At 38.9% G+C, this 18,325-nt stretch overlaps 1 protein-coding gene and 1 long non-coding RNA gene across 3 annotated transcripts in view; one reads left to right on the forward strand and one right to left on the reverse strand.

Annotated features, from left to right (window-relative positions):
- The window catches only part of vav3a (vav guanine nucleotide exchange factor 3a), a 106,424-nt gene that overhangs the window by 56,894 nt on the left and 31,205 nt on the right, over positions 1-18,325 (reverse strand). The gene's annotated exons all lie outside the window — the stretch shown is intronic.
- LOC148153327 (uncharacterized) lies at positions 5,044-6,187 on the forward strand. Its single transcript, XR_015761578.1, has 2 exons — positions 5,044-5,416; positions 5,654-6,187. It is a non-coding gene; the product is annotated as an uncharacterized LOC148153327 (long non-coding RNA).

Genomic DNA, 18,325 nt, shown 5'->3' on the forward strand with positions numbered 1-18,325 from the left:
AAAATGTAATTACATAATAGAAAGGTAACAAAAAAAAGATAAGAAAATCATGTATATACTGTATACTGTGAGCGTTCCTAATCACATCAGGCTGAGGGTGTTTGGAAAGAAGTGACATCAAAGATCAGCAGCAGCGGCTGCACACATCTACTGATCATCTATTCTTTATTTATCCTGACAAATCATTCACTCTTATCTAAATATAGAGGACACCTCCTTTTTCTTTTTGTTAAGTTGTGTAGTTCGCCAGCAGCCTTTATTGGTTTCAGATACAACCCAGCGTGCTGTCCCAGTTTTCTGCTCTCGGCTTTTATACAGCCTTTCTATGGTTCCTTTTATTTTTGTTCCTCTCGCCCCCCTCCCCCCCCCCTCCATCTAAATTAGTGATTACCAGCTAGAAATAGAGTCCAGTTAGGTATTCCACTAGAATACATAAACTGATTGTATTGAAGGTTTTACGGAAGGAATTGTTTTTATTTTCTTTTCTCAAATTTGTGACAAATATTTCTACAGTAAAAAAAATCTCAAAATAAAGATAAATGGACGGAGGGACCAACGTGTGGGATGATGGACTGATAAAACCTTTAGAAAATGTGATGAGGAAAAAAAGTCTAGAAACATTTTTCCAAATTTTTCTTCAACTCCAAGTAATGTTGACATGTAGGCTCACTCTCCTTATGTTCTTTGACATGAATATTAATCAGCATGACAGCTTTGAATAAGTTACTGTTGAACTGAATACACAGATCCAAGAAAAGTACCGACTTTTCTGCTGTCATCTTACATCTTGAATCTAAACGTACGTCAATGAATTTGTGGAATTATTGAACAGTGATACAGTCATATCTTTGAAGTCTATGTCCTGCTTTTCATTCACTCCTTAAATAGTGTATGTGAATCAGAATCAATGGTGTGGAATTCACAGTAAAGTGATTCAAGACAGAGTGCATAACTTGTTTATGACATTCCTGCCTTTTTTCTTTATTTTTTACTCTTAAAAATCTATTGAAGGTCTGTGAATTAAATCTCAAAGCTTAATGAGAGCCCTCAAGTGGTCAGACAATTATTCTCAGTCGATTTCGAGCGTTTAGTATGCCAGAGTGAGTGAAGCATCTGGTTAGCAAACAGTGAAATTAAGTAATGTAATGATTGGGTCCGTACTGTGATATCTGTGGCAAAGTAATGTCTGTGTATTATTCAGTAGTGATGCCCATTTCTAGATATAATGTTTAAGAGCCTCAGATGTTGTGACTGACCACGTATACATATACATGTATAAATATATACATGTCCCTTTTTCTTTTTTTTTTGGCAAGTATAATTTTATGGTTTTGTCACCTCACCCCATTCGAGAGAAAATATAGCTGAGTGAACCTCACCACACTAACCAGAAGGTGTTGGGACCTTCTGTTCACTGTGGTGTGTTGAACTGATTCCATGTTGGTGGTTATAGCAACAGCCGTATTTAGTCACAAAGCGTGTGAAATTTATAACATTAACTGGTGTGTCCCTGTGTGAAGAGAGCTTCTTTTTAATGTAAAAATAACAATAAAGGAAGATTGAATATTTAGATGAGCTAAACACAATTGAGCCTTCAAGCTGGATTTAGCAAAAAACAAACAAACACATTTTTGTTGAAATTACCCAAACCTTTTAAAGAAACATCATCCATAAAGTAGTTGTGTGTACTGTAACCACAGAAAGCATCCCACCTGACACTTTATTTATTTTTTTTTCTTAAAAGAATGCACAAGTACAGCTGGTGTTCAAACCAAAGCGCAGTTTCTTTGTTTAGTTACGGTGGTGCAGCAACGCTGTTGGGCTCTTTGAAACCAGACCTGGTCCCTGTATACATATTAACAGGTCATTTCGATTCCATTTGAAGTAAATGATCCCCCAAAAACCCCTCGCGCTGGAGCTGTGTGTCTCTCTCTCTCTGTTTGCCGTTGCCTGATAAAACATTCATGAAAAGCCGGAAGCTTCCGGTAAGTCACTACGATCCCCTTTTTACGTTGTCAGACAGCAAACCACAGGAGGTAATGGGGCAGCTTCCTGAGTTTTTCACCATGGTTTGCACATGAAATTGATTATTGCTACTTCTCCGTAAATGTTTGAGTGTGTTTGTTAAATTGCGTCGCGATTGCGAAGCACGGATTTCTTGCAGAAGCAGCCAGTGCATTAATTCCAACCCACAAAGAGCAAATGAAAAGTTGATTGGCTCAGAGGGAGATGAGTTAATGTTTGACAATCAGTGCCATCCCTCATTAAGGCCTATAATACATAATTAGTGTGTTTGGATACACACACACGCACGCACGCACGCACGCACGCACGCACACACACACACACACACACACACACACACGCGCGCGCGCGTACAGCTGATTAAAATGCTGAAGGAGTCACTGCCATTTGTCTTTTGACTTTGTTCGTCGCAATCCTAATCAAACATCTTTCTCGTAAACTTGTTTATGGGATAGAAGATATTTGTACAACATGCTTTTATTTGAAGGATTTCAGGCATGAGATTGAATTAAAATTAAAGTAATCTCAAACATTATTTGAGATTACAAAAAGAACCAATATCAGGTGTTGTTTGTGAACATAAAGTCTACCAAAATTCTCTACTGCAATTATTTTCTTCTTCTTCTTCTTCTTCTTCTTCTTCTTCTTCTTTTGTCCTCTACAAGTACAAAAGTTTTTACGGTTTTCAGATTTTGTTTTATTTGATCATAATCCATTCTCTGAAGAAATAATTTTAGGGAAATTGTTGTTGGCAACAGTGGCTTAATTTTTTCATAAATATATAAACAGAAGATGATTTATCTGCAGCTGTGCGGTGATATCACTGTCTTAACGTCTCCTAACAAACGATATTGCGAATCTTAGTTTACTGTGACATTTGGAGAGAAACATAATGTTGAGGAAAACATAGCTGTGGACAGACTGCTCACATATACAGTATGTGAGCAGTTTGACGACTGTCTCCTCAACCAACAAACTAATTTTGCTAATCTAATAAACACCTAAATTCATATTCGTTGTTTGCACGACGTGCAAGTCAACAATCTCTACTTAATATAGAATGTTCTTGATAGCAAAAACACAATTTATTTTTTATCTAACCATAAATAAAACTAACCCTAACGAGACTGAGTAGAACAATTTGACGTTCAGCTGTTTCTAATCACTGCTGCTACGTGTTAGCCATGAACAGCTAAAAGAAGCTACGAAGGTGGCATGTTCATGTTCATGTGAGTAAATCCTGTTTTAAAGGGTGTAAACTACAACAAAACATGACCTCAAAGCGTCTGTGGATTGCTTGCTAAGTTTTTTCATTTTTTTAAGGCATTACTTCGTACAACGAGCTTCTTCAAACATTCTACTCACACTACCAGCTTTCATGTCTAATAATACATCGCTCAGTCAGTCATAGCCAATAGGGAAAATTAGAAAACGAAGCTTTGAGTATTTTTTTTCTTATTTTTTCTAGACGTAATAACATCTCAACAGGAACAGGGTCAGAAGTGAGGTTATTCTCGCTGTCCAGGTAAATCACATCAACCTTGGACAGGGAGCCCCGCAGGACCCACACTCATCATCAGACATCCTCACACATGGATTCACGCCCTCGCTACCAGGTCTTCAAAAATCCTTCACCCTGACCTTTCCTGTGTGCTTTAAGTTCGCTTTATTAGGCCAGACTTTTGCTCGTACGATCGCACGTTCGCTCGGTTTTCTCCATGAACACACCGATGCTCCGACACACACATCCGATCCGTTAAATTTTTACTCCACAGCGTTTGATTCGGCAGGACACCCCTCAAGAGACACACACCAGCACACACACACATCCTGCTGTCACATAACTCTGTGTGACAGATGAGTGGAAAATAAAACTGCTCTAGGTGTTTTTAAAAAAAAATTGTTTCGGCTCTTTAAGCAGGTCTAACCTGTATGTTATTTATCAAAATGACATTTTAATAATTAATTTTCATACATCTTTTAATTACAGTTTCAATAAGAAAAAAATTAAGTTGAAGTTATGTCAAGAGTAACATGAAATATTCAAGCATTTTCCCGGTATAACATGGAAGTGATAGTGTATTTATAGAAAGTATTGGTAAAGTATTGATATTGGCAGGTATTCTCAAGACTTATCCTTATTGTTTCGGTAACACTTTATTTGAAGGGGGTGAATAAGACTGTCGTGATACTTTCATAAACATGACATAACACCTGTCATGAACATGAATAAGCCTTCATGAATATTTATGACTGTTGTCATAAAGTGTCATTTGGTAAATTATGACACTTTTAATACAAAGTTGACATTATTCAAAATGTCTTTGTTATGACAACTTGACATTAACCAAGAAATCATTACTGTTTAAACTTTACCTTTAATAACATAAAGTTACCTAATTTTTAAAGTGCAATCAGTAATTATTTTATAACAAATTCATATCAGTAATGATTTCTTGGTTAATGTCAAGTTGTCATAACAAAGACATTTTGAATAATGTCAACTTTGTATTAAAAGTGTCATAATTTACCGAATGACGCTTTATGACAACAGTCATAAATATTCATGAAGGCTTATTCATGTTCATGACAGGTGTTATGTCATGTTTATGACAGTGTCATGTCAGTCTTATACACCCCCTTCAAATAAAGTGTTACCATTGTTTCTTCATGTTGGCATGACAACACTGTTTAGTTAGACAAAATTTTAACAAAGACGATAAAAAACGCAAAATGCAGAGACAGAGTCCATTTAGAAAGTTTGAGAATAAATTTGAAACGCTTTTCTCAAGCACAACAAGCAGCTTTGTGATTGAATTAAACAATTCCCATTCATTTAAATAAGAAAATGATTACATATCTTCATGAGACTTATCAAACCAACGATTAACTAAACGAAACAAAACAGGTGATAATTTTGTGAAAAGTCGAAAAGTCAGGGGTATCCTGGCAACAACCGAGCTGATGACATCACATTTGACGAGTGGTAATACACACGAGCCTCGTCAATAGAGCTTTGGAGCGTGACGTCACTGCTCTAGTCGGAGGGGTATCAGCGCCATCTTAGGGGTCCATAGACAACAGTCTCGCAGTATAAAAAAAAACAGTCTCGCAGATTTTTTCTATCCAAGTTACTTAAAATAATTTAGCTATGGTACGAACTTGCTACGTTATTGTCTGTAATGTCCGATCACACGACTGAAACGGTAAAAGGATATAAGACGGACTTTGGTTTCACTATTATCCTGCTTGGAAACAACGTGAGGAGGCTAAGCTATCGGTGCTAACGAAAAGAAGACGAATGTCCTGGTATCAGCGGTGACACGTCTTGATATCACGTTCTCCAAAATCCCCAGATACCTACAAGTTTCCTCCAGACATTTCCTTTCTGGTGAGTGTCTAAATTTGCTTTGTTGGTTTTGTGTCATAATGTTGTTCTATGATTTTGTCCGAGTGTTCTTACGTTCAGTTTCTGTTGTTTAGCTCGGGCTAATATTGTTTATGTAGCAAAGTCCGAGTTTTGTCAGTGGACATCGAGGTTATTACATTATTGTGAAGTAAACTATTTTACTAATGTTATCAAATTTACAGCTTTAATAGCGATGTGTTCTGATATGTCCTCTTAAAGGCAAACCGACGTATGAAATGGATGAGCTCAATCCTGACTGGGGTCCAGTGCTGAATGTGGGTCACTGCGAGGTAAACGCCACAACATCGGACCGACATGGGCGTCAATTAAAGAGGCGATACAGCAAAACCATCAACAGGTTACTGAGACTGATTTCATTATTTACCCCAGAAGAGGTAAATAATGAAAACACAGTAGCAGAGGCAACAGAAGAGGAGCAAGTTGGAGAGGCTGAGGAGGAAGGAACCCCAGGAGAGGAGCTCAGCAAGACTGCAGACTCTGAAGAGGAACAGGAACCATTTGTGTTGAAATACAGTTGGAAGTGGCTGTTCTCTCATTTAATAATTTAATGTATTAAACATTCATGAATCGTTTGATTCAAGCACTTCAAGTTGCATGTAAACGTGAAGAAAAGAATCACATTTTAAGTAACAATTTGATATTTAAATATTCAGGTAATAAACATACATGTAATGAGATTATATTTTTAAATAAATATTTTATGTGATTAAAGTAAACAATTATATAATCAGACATCTGTCAAGACACTGGGTTTTTGGGTTTGTTTTGCTTTTCATTTTATTAACTTTGTGTTTCAATTCAAGTGGTTCATGGTATTTAGTGTAGTTAGAATAATATTATTGCTTTTCCTTGTTTGTCTGAGTCCATGTCAAGCCTTCTTTAATGACTATTCTATTTTATCCTTCTAGTTATTTCTTACTTCAGCCTCCCTGCAGGGTTTCTAGTAATGTTTATTTCTTAATTTGATCACCATAGGTTCAGTTATTGTTCCATGTCTGAGTCTGTATCTTTCTGTGTCATTCTAGTTGGGTTATTTCTTTGTTTAGATCTTCTAGTTTCTCTTGCTCTGTGTTCCTTAGTTCTTATTGTTAGATCAGCCTTGTTTCTACATCCACATAAAGTAAGTCCACTGCCTGCTGCATTTGTGTCCACCGCCACATCATGACACAAACCAGATGAAAGAGCCCATCTTTAAACATTTAATGTGCAATTAAACAATAAAGGTGACAAATTTTATGAAATAGACCACACTTTAATAAATATTTGTTGTATTTAACATATTTCAGGTAAGTGAACATGTAATGACATAGATCCTGGCCTAGAATTTTATGCAATTGAACATTACGGGTAACAAGTGATGATCATCTGAGGTAATACATTTTATGAATTTTCTTTTTTTTAAAAATATAATTCTGGTTAAAAAATAAAAAAAGGGGTCAAAATGGAATAAAAATATGCCTAATCTATATAGTTTAATAGAATAATTGTACACAGATTTTGAGTTAATAGGTTACATGACCTACAAGCTAAGAAAAATACAAAATTTTGACTGCAGAAATAGCTAAAAAATATATAAAAGGTATTCAAATGTAATAAAGGTGAGTGTGCCTCATCTATACAATCTAGTAGAACAATTTCAATCAGATTGAGTTAATGGGACACAATTTGGAAGCTACTGAAGAAAACATTTAATATTAAAATTATTGACTATGACTTAAAATTTTAATAGAGGATAGTGTGCCTCGTGTCCACTTTTTGGTATCAGTTGGTCACAAGACAAAGCATTTATGCACAGGAGTGTTCGGAAATTGACAGCAGCAATGTGAAACTCCGAGCGCTTGTGGAGAGACTTAAGAACAGCTGGCCGAAATTAGCGTTCATAAATCGGATCAACCTTGAGCTGAACGTCTCTTACTCCGTGGAGCTCGGTTTATCCAGTATCCAACTTGAAAACAACTTTACTGCGGTTGGTAACACAATGAAAACACCGGTGTTCTGAATAGTTTGTTTTGGTCTGTGGACCCCAGACATGGCGCCGAGCGACGAAAACGTCATATCCTGTGACGTCAACTCCAAAGCTCTATAGGCAAAATGGAAAAAGGCTCACAGCCAGAAGTTAAGTGTCTGCAGTGGAGGGGCTCTCAATCTTAGCAGCAGGCAGAAAACAACCTGAACTAATGAGCAATGAAATCTCCACTCTTACGGTTCTAATGTGCAGCCTCGGCCATTTAGTGGGGAAACCAGCATTAGAAGAGGCTGCAGTCCAAGAGCTGAAGTTTGACACCCAGGGGTTCCTCCAGAGCTACACTGTACTTTGCTCTATCCATTTTCCCATCAAGAGCACCTTTGGTTAGCTTGTGGCAATGTAAATAAAGGGCTACTGTTTTTTCTTTAAACAATTGCTTTACTCTTGCCCCAATTCTGTAAAACACAGAGCTACGTTTAGATCTGTTTACACAAGATAAATCTAGAAACTGACGGTTTTTCAGATTGGCAAAAAGTTCCCTGTTTAGACAGCGCCACCGAGACGCCTAGCGTCAAATGCAGTTGCTATGCCAAGCTACTAAACGGCACTGCGTTTTAGCATGTCGTAGAATGTGCATGAACAAAATGCTTATGTAACATATGTATTCCTTATCAGAAATAAACTAAACTGAACAGGCTAAGAAGCACAACACAGCACTATGCTATCTGCGATTGTTTTTGTTGTTATCTGCCCGTTCATGCCTACCATAAACCCTGAAGTCGTGCGTTTCTAGCATGTGTGCTTTCACACCGGTGGAGCAGTTCACACTTATTTGTGGTACTTTTTCTGCGGTGCCAGGTTTCAAAAAGTGCCGGTGTGAGAGTCTCTGGTGTTGCGAAAACGAACCACTGTTCACAACAAAATTGTTACGGTTTAACTGAAGAGCTGGGTGTAAATGTTAGAGTACATGAAGAACATCACAAAACGGCTCACTGCAGCTCCTCCAGAGTGACCACAGGTCTTTTGGGGTGCAGTCACACTGCAGCCTGAAGTGACTCTATTCCGATTTTTCTGACGTAATGCGACCTGTATCCGATCTTTTCATGGCAGTGTGAACAGCACAGGTCGGATTCTTTTTCGAATGTGACCCATATCCGATTCAAATGCGACCTAACGTTCAGGTCGCATTCATCCGAACTGAACGTCACTGATTCTCAACAAATCTCACTATTCTGCGTCCTGATATGCGCAAGAGGGAAGAAAAACAACAACCATGACGAATTATATGAGGATTAAGTTGTTAATATGCTGCTCCGGCCGGACAACAACTTCAAATATGTAAGCTAAGCTCCACCGTTAGCCTCCATGTTTACTTCCGCAAACACTGAGCACTTCTTCTTTTTATGGCTGTTGGCAGAACACTTAGAACGCTGACGCTATTGGGCCCTCTACTGCGCATGCGCGACACTTTCAGGTCGTTTGCCCGTTCACACTGCAGAACGCATACAGGTCGCATTTATTGGCAGTGTGAACGGCCCTGGCAAAAAAATCGGAATTGCCAGAAAATCGGTATGGGGTCACTTCAGGCTGTAGTGTGAACGCACCCTTGGTTGCCTCTCCAAATGAACGTCCTCATTGTCTGACAAAGTTAGTTTAAGTGGAAAGCCATGTGTTGGTAGGCTTGGAGTTGTCCCATATACTCTTTTCATTTTCAGATGGGGGACAGGACAACATTCAAAGTTTGGGAAATTATTTCATAACCTCACCCTGGTCTACACTATTCCCCAATTAAGTCTCTTGACTTGTCCTGAGTGTTATTTGGTCATTTTTTTTACATATATGCAGGCATTTTGTGGTGCAACTTCTTTTGTTTTTTACAGTACTTAGAGAGGTATCGGCTAGGCATACAGCAAACTTTTTAAGTTCGGGAATCGAACGCCATGCAGCTGTGTCTTGACAAACTACAAACACGACTTCTTATGGCATTTCATCTTCTTAATCGTTTTCTTACTGCCACTCGTCCTATTTGAAGAAATTGCCTACACAGTATGAAATCATCAGTGGGATCATAATTACAAAAGACTGTAAATGATTCACGGTCAACAATTACAACCTCAACAGCTTCCTCATAGGAACTGAGGTAGCGATGGGTGTAATCAAGTTCCTGGAAAGGCAGATAAGCCTGGATCTGTGGTGCTGGGGTCCAACTGACCACCAATCCGAGGAGAAAACCTGCATGTCATGCAAATGAAAGAATTATACTGGCAATCAAGCTGACTAATAAAGTGGATTCTGAATTAAAGTCTCCAGATCCTCAAATATAGAGGTTGAGTTTCCAATGAAGGATCTGGTACTTTTTTTTATTTTTTTAATTTACAGCCATTCTGGGTGTAAGCAAAAGCTCGAGCATGGGCTATCCATCTTGCTACACCTTGCAGCACAATTCATTGTGGTGCTATACATGTCAAGCATTTTACTGGCTCCTTCTGTCGTTGCTGGATTACAGTGCTGAGCAGAGCTATAAGACGAGAGCCTTGAATGAGATGGTCCCAATAAATCCAGATCTCAGTGGAATAAGGAATACATGATCAAACGTCAAGGCAGAAAATGCCTGGAAGGGAAATAATTTTTTTTTTTTAAAAATCCCATTTTCCATTCCAGTAAATAGAGGCAGTCTATCTAGTGTGCTGCTTTTGGATCCAACATTGACATCTTTATTGCCTGTTCTTCTCGTTCTGCTGGGAAGCGTGGACATTGGAGAACACGAGAGGCTGGATGTACGCCGAAATACTACAAAACTAACCAGCCCAAAGTCAAAACGCAGCGGAGACACTCGCCCACTCAGTGATGTTAAATTCTGATGTAAGTTATGGTAATGCGAGAGGTCTTCTTGATGTTGATAACGTGACACATCACACCGAGTGATGAAATCCCAATCTGGGTCTGAGTGTGCAGCAGAAAGGCGAAAAGACAAAACAAGTAGCAATAAACTCCTCCGTAAAGCAGCAAATGTGTCTTTTTCCACTTCTGGATCTGAGCTGGTAAAAAATCTCTCGCCTCAAATAGCCAGCTTGTCAAATCCATAATGGCGTAAGTGGGTTAGCATCAATTAGCATACCCTGAGGACTCCCCATTGTAATCGTGAGCACTTAAATACTCTCTGTTTCAATTCTGAAGGGTGGTTTCCACACATTAGTCATGCGTCGATGTGCAGCCGGAGTCGTTTCTCAGGGACCGACTTGAATAATTGAAAAACACAAAGTAAAATATGATTGCTTATTCAAAACAAAGCCTTGGATTAACTTAAAGATAAGACCAGCACATTATGTTTTTTTTTTAATTCCAATTAAATCACCTTGATTTTGTATCTAGTCTTTATTTTAATGACGTGAACCAGTTTTCATTTCCATGCAAAAGTAGTGATTTTTAATGGGACGTCGTTACTGACTTGATCCTTCATGTTCACAGTCAGTTATGAACCCAATCCTACCTGCACAGAAACTCTGAATATAATCTTTTTGGGGGACGGTAATTTCCAAAGATTACAAGTGGTTTTATAAGATACATTTTTAAACTAAAACTACAAGAATCTCTTCACATCCTGGCACTATGAAAACATATACAGAAACTTATGAAATCATTTGAAACTAAAATTAAATGGAAGTAAACAATAAAGGCTGGACGGTTTACCAAAATCCATGAAAACTAATATTCTTACTAAATTATTATTCTCATTTACATAACTCCTAATTGGCTTGTATTTTGTGATGACCTTAGACATAAACCCCGTAAAGAGTGAAGAATGTCTTATTTTTGACCTTACAAAAAGAAATACCTCTGCCACATTGTTTAAAAAATAATAATATTATACACAGGGATCATTTCAGAAAGGCTTCCATCCACCACCCACACAAACTCGAGCCTAAACGTTGTTTTAAACACACCAAACCTGCAGGGGGCAGTGTAGCGCAAAGCGATAATCTGCTTTGCCAACCACACTGCTTCAAACAAACCACGTCTTCCTGTTGGGAATTAAACAAAGCACTAGGACGTTTACTTGTATTGACAAATATATTGGTCGAACTACTTTTAAATAGCGTATCAGAATAATTATTAACACACGAGGCGGCGTTCATTGAGAATTGTGGTTATATTGGCGCGTTATGTGTCGCAGACTGGACCCCAAGTCTGTGTTTTCACATGTAAACACACAAACACAAAAATGTGAGTTTTCTCAATTCTCCACCTTGGTCGGAGATTTGCATAAATAATTAGTTTTAGTGATATTTAAATAGAGTTTTCATGTGGATGACAGACCAAAACACATAAAAACATATTCCTTTTCCAAGACATCCAACTACATGCAGATCAGGCCTCATAGGTCTCTTTTAATCAGAATTTTATTTTCATGAAATATTTCTCAGCTGTATGATACGTACAGATGCTGCCAAAGCTCATCTTATGGCAAATCAGAAATTCTCCCACTGCCAATGTTGCAGTCCTAAAGCTCCTCGTTTTGGCTCTTCCTCTTATTAGAATATTGAATAGTCACTTGTGGATAGTTCTCATTCACTAACTGCACAGTCATAAATACTGTATCACCCCGATTCCCTTCAGCATGCTTTCCTCCCTCTTCCAGAGAAACTAGAAACCAAACTTTGGCTTTTCATGTAAGATGGATTACAAGGCTGACTCCATGTATTATTTCATTGATTGAATTAATTTCTGCTCCCCTTCCCCCTCTGCAGTGGTGTGCTATTTCAAAACTGCTTTTTCCTGGGCATTACGTAACTCAGAGGAGCCGCTTTATTCTGAGGTGAGCATAGATTTTTTTTTGTGTGTGGAGGATGGAGATTAGCTTCTAAAACTGTCCCCCCACCCCCATTTTCAATAGCAGCGCAACCACCCACTACCTCCATCTTTAGAGAGCAACACGAACCCCTCCCCAAACCGCCTCGAGCATCTGGAAGAAGCGCTGTTGACTCGGATGTACGCGCGGTACTCCACGTGGCCTCGGCAGGAGGCTTGCATTACAGAAACAAAACTCGGGCAGATCAGAAGGACATTTACGTCCCTGTGAAATCCCACACGGCGCTGCTTAAAGCTCAGGGACCCCGGGCACCTCATCAAAAGAATTTACGAGAACGTTTTGCCTAAAAAGCATCAGACAGGAACTGCACTTGTTGAAAATAAAAACTCACTCATTAGCCCTTCTTCTGATCAAAACAGCAGGTGCCTTAGGGAAACCGAGGGGGGAGGGAGAGACAGGACTGAATACACACGCAGACGCTTACGCACAGCTCCATCTGAGCGGCACGGTTCGCCCATCTGGAAGAGGAAACTGACCACAGGCGATCCGCGATGTCGAAAGATTCACCTTACAAAGTCGTCCAAAAGCGGGATCAAAGCGCTGTGGCTTAGCTCTGATGTTTAAACCACAGAGAGGAACGCGGAGAACTTTTCTGAGCACTGTTTGTACGGCAAATTTTGATCTTTTTTTTTCATCCTGAGAAGAGAAAATAAAAAGTTGTCCAGAGAGAGAGATAGATCTAGACTAAAAGGCCCTATAAGGTTTGTGAAGCATAATTATTTTGCAACAAGATGTTACAAAACTGATTTTAAATTTCTCTATTTTCTTAAACACCTTTAAGTTTTTGTGAGGATGACATTTGTCATAAATGAAAGACCCACTAATCCATTATCACTGGGTTGTTTGGTAACTGAGGTAAGGCTGTTCTCCAAAGCAATAGCTTGCTGACTGCTTTCTGTTGGGTAAAACTAATCATTGTTTTTATCAATTTATTTGAGTGTTTTATCTAAATGTGTTCAGTTACCCAACTGGGTAAATAAAGAAAGGTTCTTTCTTTATTTATGATGTAATCTCCCACTCAAGGGGTCCATCTGTTCTGTTATCTCAGCATTGTTCCACTGAAGAAGGTCATCATAAAATTCCCAACCAGAGTTGAGCAGAGCTCACCAATCTTTGATCCCGAGCGGGTTAGAGGTTGTGGTTCTCTCCATTTGCAAAGGAAGGCATAAAAACCTCATTGGTCTTGTGTCTGGTTCTTAACAGGTCTTGAGCCAATTTTTTAAAAAAAACCCAACACTTTCCATGGTACAAAACAACTGAACTAGTCATTACAGCTTCACACAAGCCAGACCTTATTAAACAAATCCTATTTTTATCAAATAAGATAAGAAAATATGCTATAAATAAACTGAAGTGGATTTACTTTAATCTATTACAAGAGAAATAAAGAAAATACAAGAAAATGCCGTACAGTATGAGCTGGCCAGCAGCTGGCGCGGCAGACATAACATCTGTCCGTTTTGGAGAAGCGAAACCATGCAAAAAAGAAAAAGAAAAAAAGAAAAAGAAAAAAAAATCCTTGGAAAAAAAGCAGGGCCGAACCGCGCACAGGGTAAAAAAAAACTCGCAGAGTTCAGTTGTTCGGTTTGGTTCAGACAGATCCAACTGACAGATGAACCAGCGCGGATTTTTCTGCAGATGCGACCAGGAAGAATTTGTGAGCCTGTGAGTTCAGACCCCAGCGGGTTTAGTGCTGGTAATTTCATTTAATTTATTATACGTTATTGGAGCCACAGTCAGTGGTTTGTGTCACTACACAGAAGAAGTTAGGTACATTTATCTGCTTTATGTGTGATGGGATCTGGATTCAATTAGGTGAATATTAAGTAAATCGTGGCTAAATAGTCTATGTTAATATGTTTTGACAGGTAATTTGACAGGTAAAAATAGTTCGGGTCGGACCAGAATTATTTGCCTGATGCTGGCTCAGGCTTTTAATGAGTTTACAGCACACAGAGAAACACTTAAGAGAATGTGTGATCTAGTTGTGTTGATCAACTTATTGTAGTTTAAATAGAGGAATAGCAGCTGACTGGTCAGGAAGGACAGAAATGAAAGCGCTGAAGTCCGTTAGTCAGAAACAAGCGCAGTGCACAGGGCAATAAATGCGCATAAATGCTCCACCGTTACGCTCCAATTAATCACACATGAGATGACAAACGACAAATATACAATATATAGTTACGCTGCTTACGTTAATGGTGTTTTCAAAACAAAACCAGTAAAAACTTAACTGAATATGTCAGATTCCCTCCTCAGCCTCGTCTTGATAAGAACAGAGAGCAGTCCGCTGGTTTCGTGTCCAGACTGTAATAAAGTGCAGCTGACCACTTGGTGCGCAGGCAGTTTCAACTTTACGCACAGAGAACGTCGTGGAGCTCATTATTAACCATACTACGAACCATATCGATCAGAGTATCACCTCTGATCTGGACGCTTTAACGGACCAGAGGCTTTGGAGCGTCCAGCGCAGCTGATCCGCTTCTGCGGGGGTTTTCTCCCGCAGGCCGAGAGAAGTGATGCGGGATCAGGAAACGATCAGAGTTCTGCCGTCTTCTAATCACGTCATTTGGTGAAATGTTACCTGATTTCAAAAACGTTCTCGCAGAGAAATACTAAGTGCTTCGTTTGATGACTACAAATTGGAAATAAAATGATTTTTTTTCTTTGACGGACAACGATTTTTTTTTTTTTTAGAGGATCAGTAAATAACTTATTGATGTTTTACCATCACCACCAGGTATGAAAGTGTGAGTAGCAACACAGCGCAGCACAACTGAAACATCCAGGAGAACAATTTCAGCTTGTTTTTATGAGCACAAGTATCAAGGAGGCTGGTGTCGTGTCTGATATAAATCTATTTATATATGTCATCACATGGACTTATATAAAGTTATATACATTTTCTTTTCATATATTTATTATTTATTATTATTTTTCTTCTTTAGATATTAGGTTGGCTTAGAATGATTCCAAATAATGTACAGGAATGACCTGGTGCTGTTACATGTCAATCATCAGGTGGGGCCACTGGGGAGGCCAATCAGATGACAGGGGCAGGGGTCATCAATGGTAACAATGGTTACCATGGTAACAGCATCGACAAAAAATTGGTCCTGCAGTTAAAACTTTTCAGTGAAATTCTAGACATTGTCTTTGAGGAGCTGTTCTGAATTTTAAATCCTTCCAGCAATCAACAAAAAATATTTATTACTGCATCATGCAAAGCAGTGACTTTTGGTGAATAGCACTTTTAATTGTGTCTCATAACCTGCACAATTTCATATTTGACCTTTAACTATCTTCCATGCCTAGGACACGTTAAGTTGGTGTTTCGCTTTTTAAATTAAACCGTCTAAATCGTGTTACACAGTTTTACACTTTTACAAAGCAGCAAAAATGTTAGGTTTCTATGGCCTGCGCCTGAATTCTACCGCAACAGACGGGAAAAAAAACTGTCTGAAGATGAAGTACTGAGAACGCAAGAAGCTGCATCAACAGAAGACGAATCCCGACAAACCAAAAAGGATCCAACAATCTGTGTTGAACATTCCTGCAACAAATGTCAAAACACTTAGCACCAAATCTCCTGAACATTCGACAGGTCAGAGCTGTTCTGACCGCCATTTTAACAAACAATGATTCACGCGGTATGACATCTGCATATAAATCTTCATGCTGCATGAAAGTTGGATGGTTGGGTGAGGGTTCAATTTTATTAATCTAACGTTTAAGTACAACTATAACTTTCCCCATCAAGTAAGCCTCTCAACTCGCAGTGCTTAACATTCTTCAGTTGAACTACCAACTTAAGACTAAAATTAGGAACGTTTTGGATTGCTCCGCGATCGGAGTGACGCTCTGGACAAGCAGTCACCATCGGGAGCCAGAAGAAGGGAAGTCTTGGTTCCCTGCCAGAGGCGCTTTTCTCCCTCCTTCTGTTCTGCTTAGTCAGTACCAGACAGGAGAGAGGAGCCGCACAAAATGTGTTTGCACATGTCATTCATGAGGTTACCCAGACGGTAGCTGTGAGATGCGTGAGGGAAAGGAAAGAAGCAGAAAATGGAAAAAAAGAAATGCCCAAGCTGTTTTTACTTGTGATTTTTTCCCTTAATCTAGCAGCATTTACATTTCTGGCAAAGAAGCAACCCAGCACTTCAGGCGAGCATCGGCGTTCACACACACACACAAATGTTCCCTCTTTTAAATCAGCACAGGTGAACGGGCATCGAATCCACCAGCTCAGATAACTCACTGCCTTTTATCTAAATCAAACGGCATACGCTTTGGCTCGCTATGAAAGTTTTGGTTGAACCAGATCTTCTTTTTTTTTTTTTTTTTTAGAACGGAGAGCAACTGCGTCGCTGTGTTTCCGTGCATCTGCAAGGAGATGCGGGTCTTTGCCCATATAGTTCCACATTTATAGAAGCTGGAGGGGGGGTAAAGCTCTCAGAAAGTAGGACAGTGAATATTGAGATGGTTCGTTCGAAGGCTTGCACATCAGTCTTTCTGGTCTTTGATCTTAACGACGGTTGTTCATAAGCTCTCCAGTTCACACTCACTAGTGCCATTTAAATTCACAGAATTGATCTGAGCCAAGTCACTCAAACACCCTGCCTTTATATTTATATATCTAAAGGCTAATTGTTGATGGTTAACCGCTTCCCGGGTAAATACAGTTCTCTGGAATAGTTGGAATGATATTAGGAAAACCTGTGACTGCAGTATTGTAGTGCATATGTGTCAAATCCAGGCCAAATTTGGCCCTGCAGTGTAATTATATTTGGCTCACAAGATCATTCTGACTGTAGCCGGCCTGCTGCTAGGCAGCACACATGCATCACTAATAATACTGAAAAATCCCAGAGTGCTCTGCAGGTGTGTTGGCACCTCAATCGGGACCCTCAAACCATCCTTCCTCTGTCGACATTCAATGTCATTATGCCAAGTATCTGGTCCAAACCAGACATGTTTGAGTGTGGAAAAATGAGCCTTAGTGAATGTTTTCTTAATGCTACATTTTCGCTGAATTTAATTATTATTACTAGCCTCTGGGAAAAAAGGCTGACACCGAAATTCAACCTGTAATGCGACAAACAGGGGACGATGCACGATATTTCTTTTTAAATTAGCAAGAGGAGCAATGTGATGATTTCCTGGAGGCGGAGTTTCAGAGAGAGCAGGAGTTTTTAAAGAGACAGAGTTCGTTAAATTTCTAAATCAAATTTCTTTTAAGTCATATTTGATATACACAGCATTTTTAGAACAACTGAAGTTAACATAGTTACTTCAATGTGCTATAAAACGGCACTACATGCCTGGAAAACACATAATGCTGCCCCTTCAATATGTAGGAATATACACCTATTAAACCCACGTTGTACCATAGCAGAAGCTAATGTCTACATGCAGCTTCTGTGACTTGCAAATGCCAACCAATAGCATGTCAAATAACTTTGTGGCTATAGGGATTTCAGCTTCCCAAGCTGCATTTTTTTTCAAATATTTTATATTTTATACTGCAATAAAAAAAAATCTACCAAAGGATTTTTCAGGAATAATTTGGAGTCACTCTCCAAAAAATCTGCAACTAGAATAGTGAATCGTAGTGAAGTAGGAGTCCTCCGTACTTCAGATAATTCCAGTTATCTTATTGAGTGAAGGAAACGTGTTTCAGTCTTTTTATAGCCAGCAGGACAACAGGCCTGGAAAGGGAAACTTCATTACAGACACCCAAAACAAAAAACACCAGTCGTACTGGAGCTTTTGCTTAAGTTTTATTAAAAACATTTAAACCATGAGCTTTTTTAAAATATATGTATATATATATATCAAATTTTGGCCAGATTGAAAACTTCAGAAAACCTTGATAACAATCACGGGCCCATTTGTGGTTTGGTTGGTATGAAAAACTTCCCACCTTTCTATAGATGTGGTGTTTATTTGTTTGTTTATTTTCTAACTTTTTGAGAAACTGATTTTCAGCTGGTATGAAGTAAAGCTGGAACAAAAAAAAACTTCCTTTATAACAATT

The sequence above is a fragment of the Poecilia mexicana genome, unplaced genomic scaffold, assembly GCF_051168715.1.
Source record: "Poecilia mexicana isolate PSO_F unplaced genomic scaffold, ASM5116871v1 scaffold_20, whole genome shotgun sequence".
Classification (NCBI taxonomy): domain Eukaryota; kingdom Metazoa; phylum Chordata; class Actinopteri; order Cyprinodontiformes; family Poeciliidae; genus Poecilia; species Poecilia mexicana.